Source organism: Conger conger, chromosome 9 (assembly GCF_963514075.1).
Source record: "Conger conger chromosome 9, fConCon1.1, whole genome shotgun sequence".
NCBI lineage: Eukaryota > Metazoa > Chordata > Actinopteri > Anguilliformes > Congridae > Conger > Conger conger.
The window spans coordinates 17,548,766-17,559,410 of NC_083768.1; the positions used below are offsets into that span (position 1 = coordinate 17,548,766).

At 40.9% G+C, this 10,645-nt stretch overlaps 1 long non-coding RNA gene across 1 annotated transcript; it reads right to left on the reverse strand.

Moving 5' to 3' along the window:
- Nucleotides 1-9,662: 9,662 nt before the first annotated feature.
- Nucleotides 9,663-10,197, reverse strand: LOC133136455 (uncharacterized). The gene is made up of 2 exons (XR_009709530.1): nucleotides 10,062-10,197; nucleotides 9,663-9,848 (listed from the first exon to the last, which is right to left on the reverse strand). It is a non-coding gene; the product is annotated as an uncharacterized LOC133136455 (long non-coding RNA).
- Between the last annotated feature and the right edge of the window lie 448 nt (nucleotides 10,198-10,645).

Sequence of the window (10,645 nt, forward strand, 5' to 3'; positions counted from 1 at the left end):
AACAGGGTCGCAGGGGGGCTGGAGCCTATCCCAGCATACATTGGGCGAAAGGCAGGAATACACCCTGGACAGGTCGCCAGTCCATCACAGGGCACACACACCATTCACTCACACACACATACCTACGGGCAATTTAGACTCTCCAATCAGCCTAACATGCATGTCTTTGGACTGTGGGAGGAAACCGGAGTACCCGGAGGAAACCCACGCGAACACGGGGAGAACATGCAAACTCCACACAGAGAGGCCCCGGCCGACAGGGATTCGAGCCCAGGACCTCCTTGCTGTGAGGCGGCAGTGCTACCCACTGCACCATCCGTGCCGCCTGGAAAAAACATGAATTTATTAAATGAACCAATAGATACAATGTGCAACAAGTGGAAAGTCTAGAGGTCAGAAAAAATTAGTTCAACCTCCTGAAGAATTGTGCTAATGAGCCGGTGATTGAAATACTTTTACTTTCTGAGCCTGGATTTTCCACTTCTGAAGTTTCAAAACAAAATTCAGTGGCCAGCTGCTGCCACTAACAAATTGCGAGTAAAATGCTTTGAGAGGCTGGTGCATTTAAGCGCTTCCGTCCATCACAGAAAGAAAGAGCATGCTTTCTGCCTTAACAGAAGGTTAAACAGGTTCAATCAGAAATCAAATTAATTCAGATAAGACTTTAGGGCTGGCCTACCTTGAATCGTGAGAGTCATCCACATATTGCTTAAATACATACATAAATAAAAGCCTTGATGTTCTGATTTAATTATTATCTACGTAGGGTTTATTATTCTTAACCTTAATCGACTTCAAATAAAGGTATTTAGTTTTGGACACACCGCTTATATGTATAAAATAAAATATTTTATTTGATAACAGGAAAAAGCTGATTACCAGTGATCCATTTGTAAATTGAGATTGAATGCAATATTTTACAGCTTTAAGGCTTTTAGCTCTGTATAGCTCTGCTTTATTGATTCATGGCTGCTGCCTTCACTTTGTCTTCATGAAGATTATATATTTTTTTTACAGTGTTTAGAATAGTTGGAATTTATTATCTTTTTCATGCTGAATTCCTTTTCCTAAGACTAATCAGTTCTCAACATCAAAGTTACACACTGTTTTTAAAAGCATTGAGAGCCTACTTTTTTTGCAAACAATATCCCCAAAAGGTCTTAATTACTTTTTGTGAGTCTGCATCCATTGCCAGCTGCGGAAATCACTGGGAAATGTAGAGATGAAAGTGTCTCATTAGTGACTGTGCCATCAATGCTCCACATTGAATTCAAAGAAACAGTTTATCTTTCACCAAGGAATGTCAGGTATTATCTTTTATGTTGTTTTGGTCTAACAGTTTGGATTCCTGGAGTTTTTCTTCAGCATTGGTTCTCTCATTGGAGTCCGACTGTCAAAAATGTCCCCTCTGCCTCATCGCCACAAGGTTGCCACATGTAAATTCTTTACACACTGTGATTACTAAAGAATGCACTTCTGTTCTTTTCAGATTACTTTTCATAGGTGGTCCCAGGTACATTTGAAAATAAATCAAAGATTCCTATAAAAAGCTCACTTTGAAATCGGATGCAGACCCCAGCATCCCTCCCAAACTCTGGCGGAGGTCGACTGACTAACTACTGGATTTTCCCAATTATTCCTTCAGTTCTGGATTTAATCAATGTCAGTTCTTCCAATGACTCACAGTTAATTGCAAATTTTAGGTTTTCTTTTTCCCTCTACCACATTTGGTGAGTTTTGCATTCAACAAAATGAACTCCCTACACAGTGTTTGTGAAGAAAAAATAGAATAATTAAACACTTACTTTTATCTGTAATAAGTCAACATGAAGGACACACATTAATCTTTTGGTCTCTGGTATTTTTTTACACGGTTAGTGATCCATCACATTTTCATTCCATTCAGTACATTTCCTCTTCTCAATATGTGCCGCTAAGCATAAAAGAATATCTGACTGGTTAAGCCAGCACACTTGGCAGATTGAGTCAGACAACCCCGCTGGAGACACACGGGTGGCGTGCTCTTCTCCTGTGTTGAGACCCCTCGGCTCATCGGAAGGGTCGGTGTGGCGAGAGACGGCGGAGAGTCAGGCCCGGTGGACTGCCGGTGATGAAGGAGACGCCCCGCGCACGCCGTGCGAACTCAACGGGGAGGGGGAGGGGGAGAGGAGGTCAGCGGTGTGCCAGCAGACAGCTAGGAGGGGACTGATGCGATTGAAGTGGGGCTCCTGTCACGCCTAGAGCTTCTCAAGGCTCTGCAGGTGGCCTGAGTGTTTGAGACGGAGAGCCCGGTTTAAGGACATGATCGGGGATTACAGTCCTTTTAAAAGCACTTTGGGCCAGGCGCCAGCTTCTGTTTTAAAGGCCACCTAGGGCTGTTTTCTGAAACACAATCTCATTTTTTTTTTCTCCAAAGAATGTGTAATCAGAGCTCAAAATGAATTTTGAGGGGGGAAAATGCATATCCGACAATAAAGTGTTGGGTGGTGTAACCTAGAGCGAACACTCTGCTGCTTGTATCAATCATGATGCATTCAGCTGACTATTTCTATTGAATTCACGATCCAAAATGTGCATTTAACACTTACACAAAATCTATGTAAAAATCAATATCCAAGGAATGTTTATTGGCAGCCTGAAATATAGAAAGGGTAATTTTTTTTTCACTGCTTACAACACTCAATATAATTCAGAAAATGTTGTATTTTAATGGTTATGAAGCTGTGGGTATCATAACATGATGTGATTTGCACACCTATTTCTGCCCTTCTCCAGCAACCCTGTATGTTAGGGGAATGTGCTCCAAAGTGAAGCTCTTTCTTATTAGCCCTGCATTCATGTCGCTGAATGGCATAGCATTAAACTGTCATGACTATTTACACTGTAAGCAGGTTGTATTTTCCACATTATCATGCAGATTAAAGTACTGCTGTGTACTAAACAGTGCCCTGCCCAGGAACTTTATGCAGCTTTAGCGATGTAATGATATTTTGAGAGCTTCATGGATCCTTATAAAAGATGGCAGTAAAAACTAAGTACTATCCCTGGTGTAAAGCTATGATCAGCTTGAAATTGCCAGCTAACAGTTGGTTCAAAACATAGCTTGAGCTGGTCAAACCATGTTAAGTATGGAGCTGGTCTGAACTGGTCAACCAGCGACCAGCTGTTTCAAAACCTAGTATTCTCAGCAGGGATATCACATGCTTTAGCATGCTGCACAGATGTGGCCATTCATTTTCCCAAGACAGCTTTGTCTCATTCTTTGGATGGTACAGCCTGTTACTGGAACGAGGGATAGTCCACACCTGTGCCTAACTCCAAAGACGTTTGCTGAACATTCAAGGTTGCTCCTTCTTCCTCCTGTTTGAATTTGTAAGAGGACCCGTTACACACTAGCAGAAGTACTTTTTCCCTTTTGATTACACCATGGCCCTTTACAACCCTTTGGAAAGGGCTTCTTTGTAGTTGACAGCTGCAGAAATGCAGTCTCCAATTTACCATGCACAAAACCCGCAATGAAGGCCTGGCCAGACTGAATCCCAGAAGAGGGGTTATGGTCCGTAATAGCAGCCTGCGACAGCCCCACATGTGAACTTCAGAGGAAACAAAGCTTTGTTTTATTTCTGCTATTATTCCAGGGTCCCCCATGGATACATCTCATTCCACCTGCCTGGCTCTGTGCATACTCTAAAAGTGCAAATACAGATGTGGACCTCAGTGTTTGTGACCCACAGGGCTTGAGGTTGACATCTTGCATAAAGTTCTGTGATGAAGTTCACCTGAATAAGCAATTAAGGTGTGGCTGTAAAATAACAGGTGAATATATTAGCTATATTTGCATGTCTAATTAGTCAGTGCTATAATGTTCAAGCTTTTGAAAACAAAATGGATCCTTGGTAGTCTAAAAGACTCATCTAAAAGGAATTTGACTGCTGGAAAATGCAGAACTCAGAGTATGAACAAATGTGTTGTGGTTACACCATTTAAACTTCACAAACTTCAGAATATGCAACATTTTATCATATAGATAAGACAGGGATTGCTGATATCCTATATACAAAATGTGACAGCGGACTCAGCAAAATGAACAGAAAGTCATTCAAGGTTTCTCACAGCAATTTGATTTGACACAGAATTGCTGCCACCTCAACGTTTTGCATTCTGTAAGCATCTTATATTGGGATAATATGTAGACTGGCTCTGTAATGGGGCATTTGTGTTTACAATGACAGCACTCTTTCTTCCCTACTTTTCAGAATAAATAATTTGAAGAAGACGTCAGTTTTCATGGGTCATTACATTTCGTAATTTTTACATTAATAACGTATATTCTCTCTTCACAAATGACTGTGACATATAAATTATAGTTTCTTGATTTATTTAAATCATTTGAATGATTAAAAAAATATATATTATCAAAAAGTAGTCATGGAAACAGTAACATTTGTATCCATTTCCCCATCATTAAATGAAAAAATGAATATGAATATAAATGAATTATAATTTTCTAATCAATTCTAAAGCCGGCACACTGTAATGATGTTTGGAGGAATATCTTGAAGAGGTAACTGTGGTCACACTAAAAGCATATTTAAAACAGATTCCTTTAGCCTCCTTTCAAGCAAGTATATTTCATTTTGGAATCTAAAGACATCATTTGTTTGAATTCCCTGGCTTCTCTTTGAGGTTATTGTACACTTGTTGATAGTTGTTTGTGACAATATGTGGTCATACACGGTTATGTTGGTCAAGTGGTGTTGAAGTATAGATTCAGAAAACATAAAGACATAGGGGTTTTCACCACACTTTGTACCAGCTGGATGTCAACAATCCTTTCACACTCTAGGAAGCGCATTTGCCCCAATGCAGAATTTTTTGGCTCTTGTTGGCTATTTGTTATCATCCCCATTATATACAGGCATGCTCATGGAATTAGTGACTAAAAACAATGGTTATTAAATGCTGAAGTTTTACAGAAAAGTATAAAGCACAACAATCTTACAGCATACACATGAAGTACCCAAGTATGAGAGCTTGTTCTATTTCGATTTCAGTAAACAACTTTAGCCACCTATTGCTTCAGTATATACCACAGTGAGCACAGAGCTACTGTAAGTTAGCCTAAGAGCTTTGCTTTTCTTTGTTCTCCCGTGTGCGAGGAGCAATTTAGCACTCAAACTAAAAATTGCCACACCATAAAAACACATGCTGTGATTCAAGACACGTGAACGTGCAACAATGTTGTGTTTCAGATGGAGGGGGCCGTGGCGCGAATATGGAAACGTGAATGGATGGATGACGCTTGTGTGTGGGTGAGTCACTGCCTTCTCTTCCTCTGCAGACTGCACATAAAAGGCTTTGATGCCAATTTAGCTCTTTAACAAAGGCTTTGTTTTTGCAGTGGGACTGGAGCCGTCAAAACAGGAAAGCTGGCAAACAGCTGGCCGAATCTAAAAAAGCCCTGACACGTCTTCAGGGGCTTTTAATTGCAAGACGCCTCCCTCGCTCCTCGTGTTTTCTGGGGCATCCGGTCCTGCTACCCCTCTCAGCGATGAGGTTCAAAGTGGCGGAGGCGTGACTTAATATCCTGCTCCTTCCTTCCTTTTCTGCCTTTTTTGGACTGGGACCGCATTTTGAAGGGAAGTCCTAGCTATATCCCGATACCCTGTGTATGTGTTCTCCATACATGTGATTAGTAGTGGAACAAATAATGTGATACTGAACCCTGCTACAGAATCAGGACTTCAACAAATTCTGCTTTGTCTTTGACGGATGCAATTTCTGTGTGTTTTTTTTAATACAGGATAAGTTGCTCAGCTTATGTTTATAAGGTATACCGGTGCATTTAAGCAGTAGTACTCAAGCTGAAAGAAAATTTGAAACATTGTTATGGTATTCAATAAGTACATGATTCATCTCTCTATTGTATGCTGTAAGCTTAGAACCTGACCTTCCTGCTCCAGATGATAATGCAAGCTGACCTTACAAGCAGCCCGTTCCAGTGAATGCAGTGATATAAAACTGCTGACCATTTCTCCACAAGATGTGTCTCTAGTCCTGTTCTATAGCCAGTGCATCTCCCTGGGCATCTAGTCTTAGGCTGCAGGCTGTGCAGCAGTGAACAGACTCATGGTATGTATATCTAACCATGGGCCCTCTACTATACAACATTTGTTTAAAAAGCACAAAGGCATGTGGTCTAGTTACATGGGGGCTTGCTTTAAATCTGGGTGGCTCTCCAAAAAGGAGGGATTTAGTGTACTCTTCCTGCAGTGGAAGGTTAGGTTAGGTGAAGCAGAATGTGTGTCCTGATCATGCTGGGTGGCTGTATTGTGGGAAGGGGGGCATTATCTTTAGTGTTTACCTCAGCGACAGGAACTGCTTGTCAGTGCCCTCCGCCAGCACGGAAGAGAGGGACGAGGGGAGAAGCCCCGGGTTCCGCGGCCCAAGTCTCCCACTTCCTCCCTCACAGAGTCAAACACGCTCCTGTTGACACGGATTAGCGGGGAGATGCTATCGGGCCACACACGGAACAAGGCCTTTACTGTCCATAGAGAGGCGGAGGAGGAACGAGGGCTTTATCTGTTTGTTTTCTTCTTCTGTTCTGTATTTTAAAGATCTGAGCGTGGATATGGTACGAGTACAACACCATGTGGAGCAGCGGTATTGTGATACTGTGGAAACTATGGCAACTGCTTGCTGTAGGTTTGCTTGGCTCGGTGGGCGTCAGCGGACGGACGTGTAAAAGAGGAAAAGAAAAAAGAGATATCCGCTGAAGCTTTAAAATAATATTGGCCGGTCCGGAGGTCCTTTCAATTACTCTGGGAAAGATGGGGAAATAAATTTCATTCACGAGACAGCACCATGAGGAGATATAGAGAAGAGAAAGGCTGCAGAGAGGAACAGTGCCACTCACTGGCATGATGGAGGCTTCTACAGCCACTTCTGATTCAATTAGTTTGGCCATTCATGGCTTAATGAGGAACCCATAGCATGCTGTATGTGCTAATTCACTGACTAATCACCTAATTGTTCTTAGCAATAGGAGCTAATTTTGTTAGAGGCTTTTGTTTTTGCTGTCTTGTGTGTTGAGAGCACAGTGCACAATGTACAGTACGTACCTCAGGGAGAGAAAACTGGAAATAGAAATAGTGGTGGATACTATCTATGTACAGTTATAGCACATGTACATTGTTGGAAAACACTGAATATTATGAGACATTGTGAGGACATACAGATCAACAGGCATGTACGCATATACACTTACCAAGCTCTTTGTTAAGAACATTTTTACTTTATTACACCTACTTATTCATGCAAATATCTAATCAGCCAATTGTGTGGCAGCAGTGCAATGCATATAAACATGTAGATACGGGTCAGGAGCTGCAGGCAATGTTCGCGTCAACCATCAGAATGGGGGAAAAATGTGATCTAAGTGACCGTGGAATGATTGTTGGAGGCAGACAGGGTGGTTTGAGTATCTCAGAAACTGCTGATCTCCTGGAATTTTCATGCACACTAGTCTCTAGAGATTGCAAAGAATGGTGCAAAAAACAACTGTTTGTGAAGTCTTCTGTGGACAGTAGTCACATCTGCATCTGCCTCCTGAAGAGTGTTTCTGATCTGTGGGACAGGTATTTGCTGATATTTCTACAGTCATCAACTATCTACCTTGGCCTGCCATGCCCTTTGCAATTACTGAGCTCAGCAGTGCTCTTTTTTTCTCTATGATGTTCCAAACAATTGATTTCTGAAAGCCAAAGGTTTGGCTAAGGTCTCTGCCTGATTTGTTTTCTTATTTCTCTGTTCTCATAATTTCCAATAACTCCAATAAATCAAGAGCCTAGAATCAACATTAGATACTAAACGCTCTGTTATAGCAGCGATTGCCATTTGTCCCAATAATTATAGTCCCCTGATATGGTGCGGGTGTATACAAAGCACTGCAATTTCTACACTGTGAATGGCCGAATACTGATTGTTATCTTTAGTTGCCCCTTTTCCCAAAAACAAGGTTTGATTACAGTTCACATTTGGAAATGTATCTCATAGAATATTTGTAGTAGAAAGATAAAGCTGTTTGTCGACATGCAAAAAACTGGGAATGTGTTTTGGGGTCAAAGTGACTCAAAATAATGGAGCAGGTCACAATTGTTTGATTACAAGTCATACTGGTGTAGGTCCGTTATTCATCCCTGCATTGGCAAGGTCATAAATGACTAAAGACGTTTTTCTCGTGTGATGTCTGGTTGTCCTTGACTTAAATATTAGTAAGAGAACCAACATGTACTGATGTGTCTGATCAACAAACTGTTTTAAATCACTTGTGTATAAATTATTTGATCATAGCAAACAGCAAACATGGCAGCCATGGCAAGGATGATGCAACATGTTGAAAATACCAACTGTTCTTTACAGTAGTTAACCTAATTTATAGTAAACTGGCATGGCTCATTGGGTGATGCAATGTGCAAAGAACATTGCAAACCTAACGCAAATTACATTAAATGATGCGTTCATACCACAGGCTGCTTCATCCATGATGTCTTGCACAACAGATATTCTGGACATTATTAATTTATAAAAATGGATTATTTTGCCAGAGCAAGAAAAATTGCCTTTCGTTTGAGATGCAGGAAGAGCTTGTACAGACCACCTCTTGTTCCCTGGGCCGGTATTAATCTGCATGGTTTTGGGACACTGCTGTGATGCCGTGCTTGGTTGCCACACATCAATGTGACAGAATGAAATGTGTGTACTCAGCTGCTGTGTCATGTCCAGTGGGTGACTCAGAGCATTGGGTGACTGCTTTTGTTGTTTTGAATTATGTCATGGAAAAAGCAGTCTGTGTGCTGGGGTGGTAGATGACCTTGGGCTAGAATCCAGACATTGCAGGTTAAATTCCCAGGCAGTAATATTTTTCTACAACTGTATAAATTAGTAATGTGTACTGTATATTTTAAGTATGTAAATTGGTCTGCATAAGTGTGTCTGCTGTGCATATTAGCATCAAATACCAGACCAAATAACAGAGAGTATATGAAAGTACCATGCAAGGTGGACAGAGGGTTGTTGTAGTGAACAGTTACAAAGGCTCTCACGTGTGTCCCCCTGCTGGTTTTTGTACAGACCCATTTTTTTTCTCTTTTTTTAAAATCTGCACTGCAAGGGCAAACATTCATGTGGCATATTAACTTGAAATGTCATTATTTATTTAGTTATTTATTTATTTACTTCAATAAAAATAAAAGTTACCTGCAAATGTCTTGCTTTCTTCTGGTATCATTATTGTGTTGAAGGTATGTTATAGATCATAATTGAGAGTTGCATTGAATTTTACGATTCTCATAATCTCATACAATGAAATTATTAGATGAACAATATACATACAAGTAACAGTAATGTGGCTCAAACATATGACCACTGCACATTTTATTGGAATGTCTAATGCATGCATCGTAGAATGTTAACCTACAGCACAGTACATATAAAATGACAACATTCAAATGTAAAATATGCATACATGGATGATGTATATATGAAACAGTGCCATAGTACACTTTAACAAGGAAGCATCAATGGTATCACTGTCAGCAGTACATAATCAGTGTATTATCACAACCAGCTACTTATGAGGAGATATGACACGCCAATGCATACACAAGCCAATCGCCGTCTGTTTATTGTTTACATTCCATAGACTCACACAGAGACAGATGTGAGTGATCTGAATCCAAATATTACACATATGAAAATGAAAGATGCATTGTGTTGGTTACAAATAACCATTGTGTAGCTGGAAACTGGTGTCTGGTTGCCGAATGATATCTGATGTGAGATAAATGCTGAAATATAACAAACAGCACATAATCATTAGTTGGCATAATAATACACACAATGCATGTTACTACAATTCATTTACAAACTTGGTGCAAAATGAATTACATTTGCTACAAAATGTAAAGCAGAATAAAAATGCATTTTGAAAATATTAAAAAGAGATAGTGGAAAAGATGAACATCAAAGAGAGAACAACAAATCTGTCTGTGCATTCGTACCCTTTCTGACAGTGACCATCCATACTATGCAGCATATTTAGCCTTGTGTCCTTTCTCTTCTGTTAACCTCAGTCTGTCTCACAGACTCACAGAAAGACAGTCATTGCAGTCTGGAGTGCAGTCATCTTTCTCAGACAATTCCAGGCAGGAGTTGCATCTCACTGGCCAGTTCCCTCCCACAGTGGTGCAGCTGACCCACTAAACTACATTCGCAAGTGAGGATGGATTTGCGTCACATGATTGGCTCCTTCTGTCTCACGTGACCAAACTGCGCAGTGTTTTCTGTTTCTCCACGTTCTTACACACCACCTTCCCCAATCCCCACTCTTTTGGGAAGGTGAAAGGGGGAGTTGATGGTTATGGGAGCAAGAGGACAGGAAGTGACTTGTGCATTTGCAAACAAACAGCAGGAACGATCATTGTTATGATTTTGGCAGAATATTACCTCGCGGGAAATTCCACTTGGACGGCAGGAGCTGGGACAAACAGTCAGAGCTTTCCTGGTGTTGCCTTTGTCCTTCTTTGGCAACCGTGGACTCGAGACGTGCTCTGACATAATGAAAGGCCTCTTACCTTATTATGCC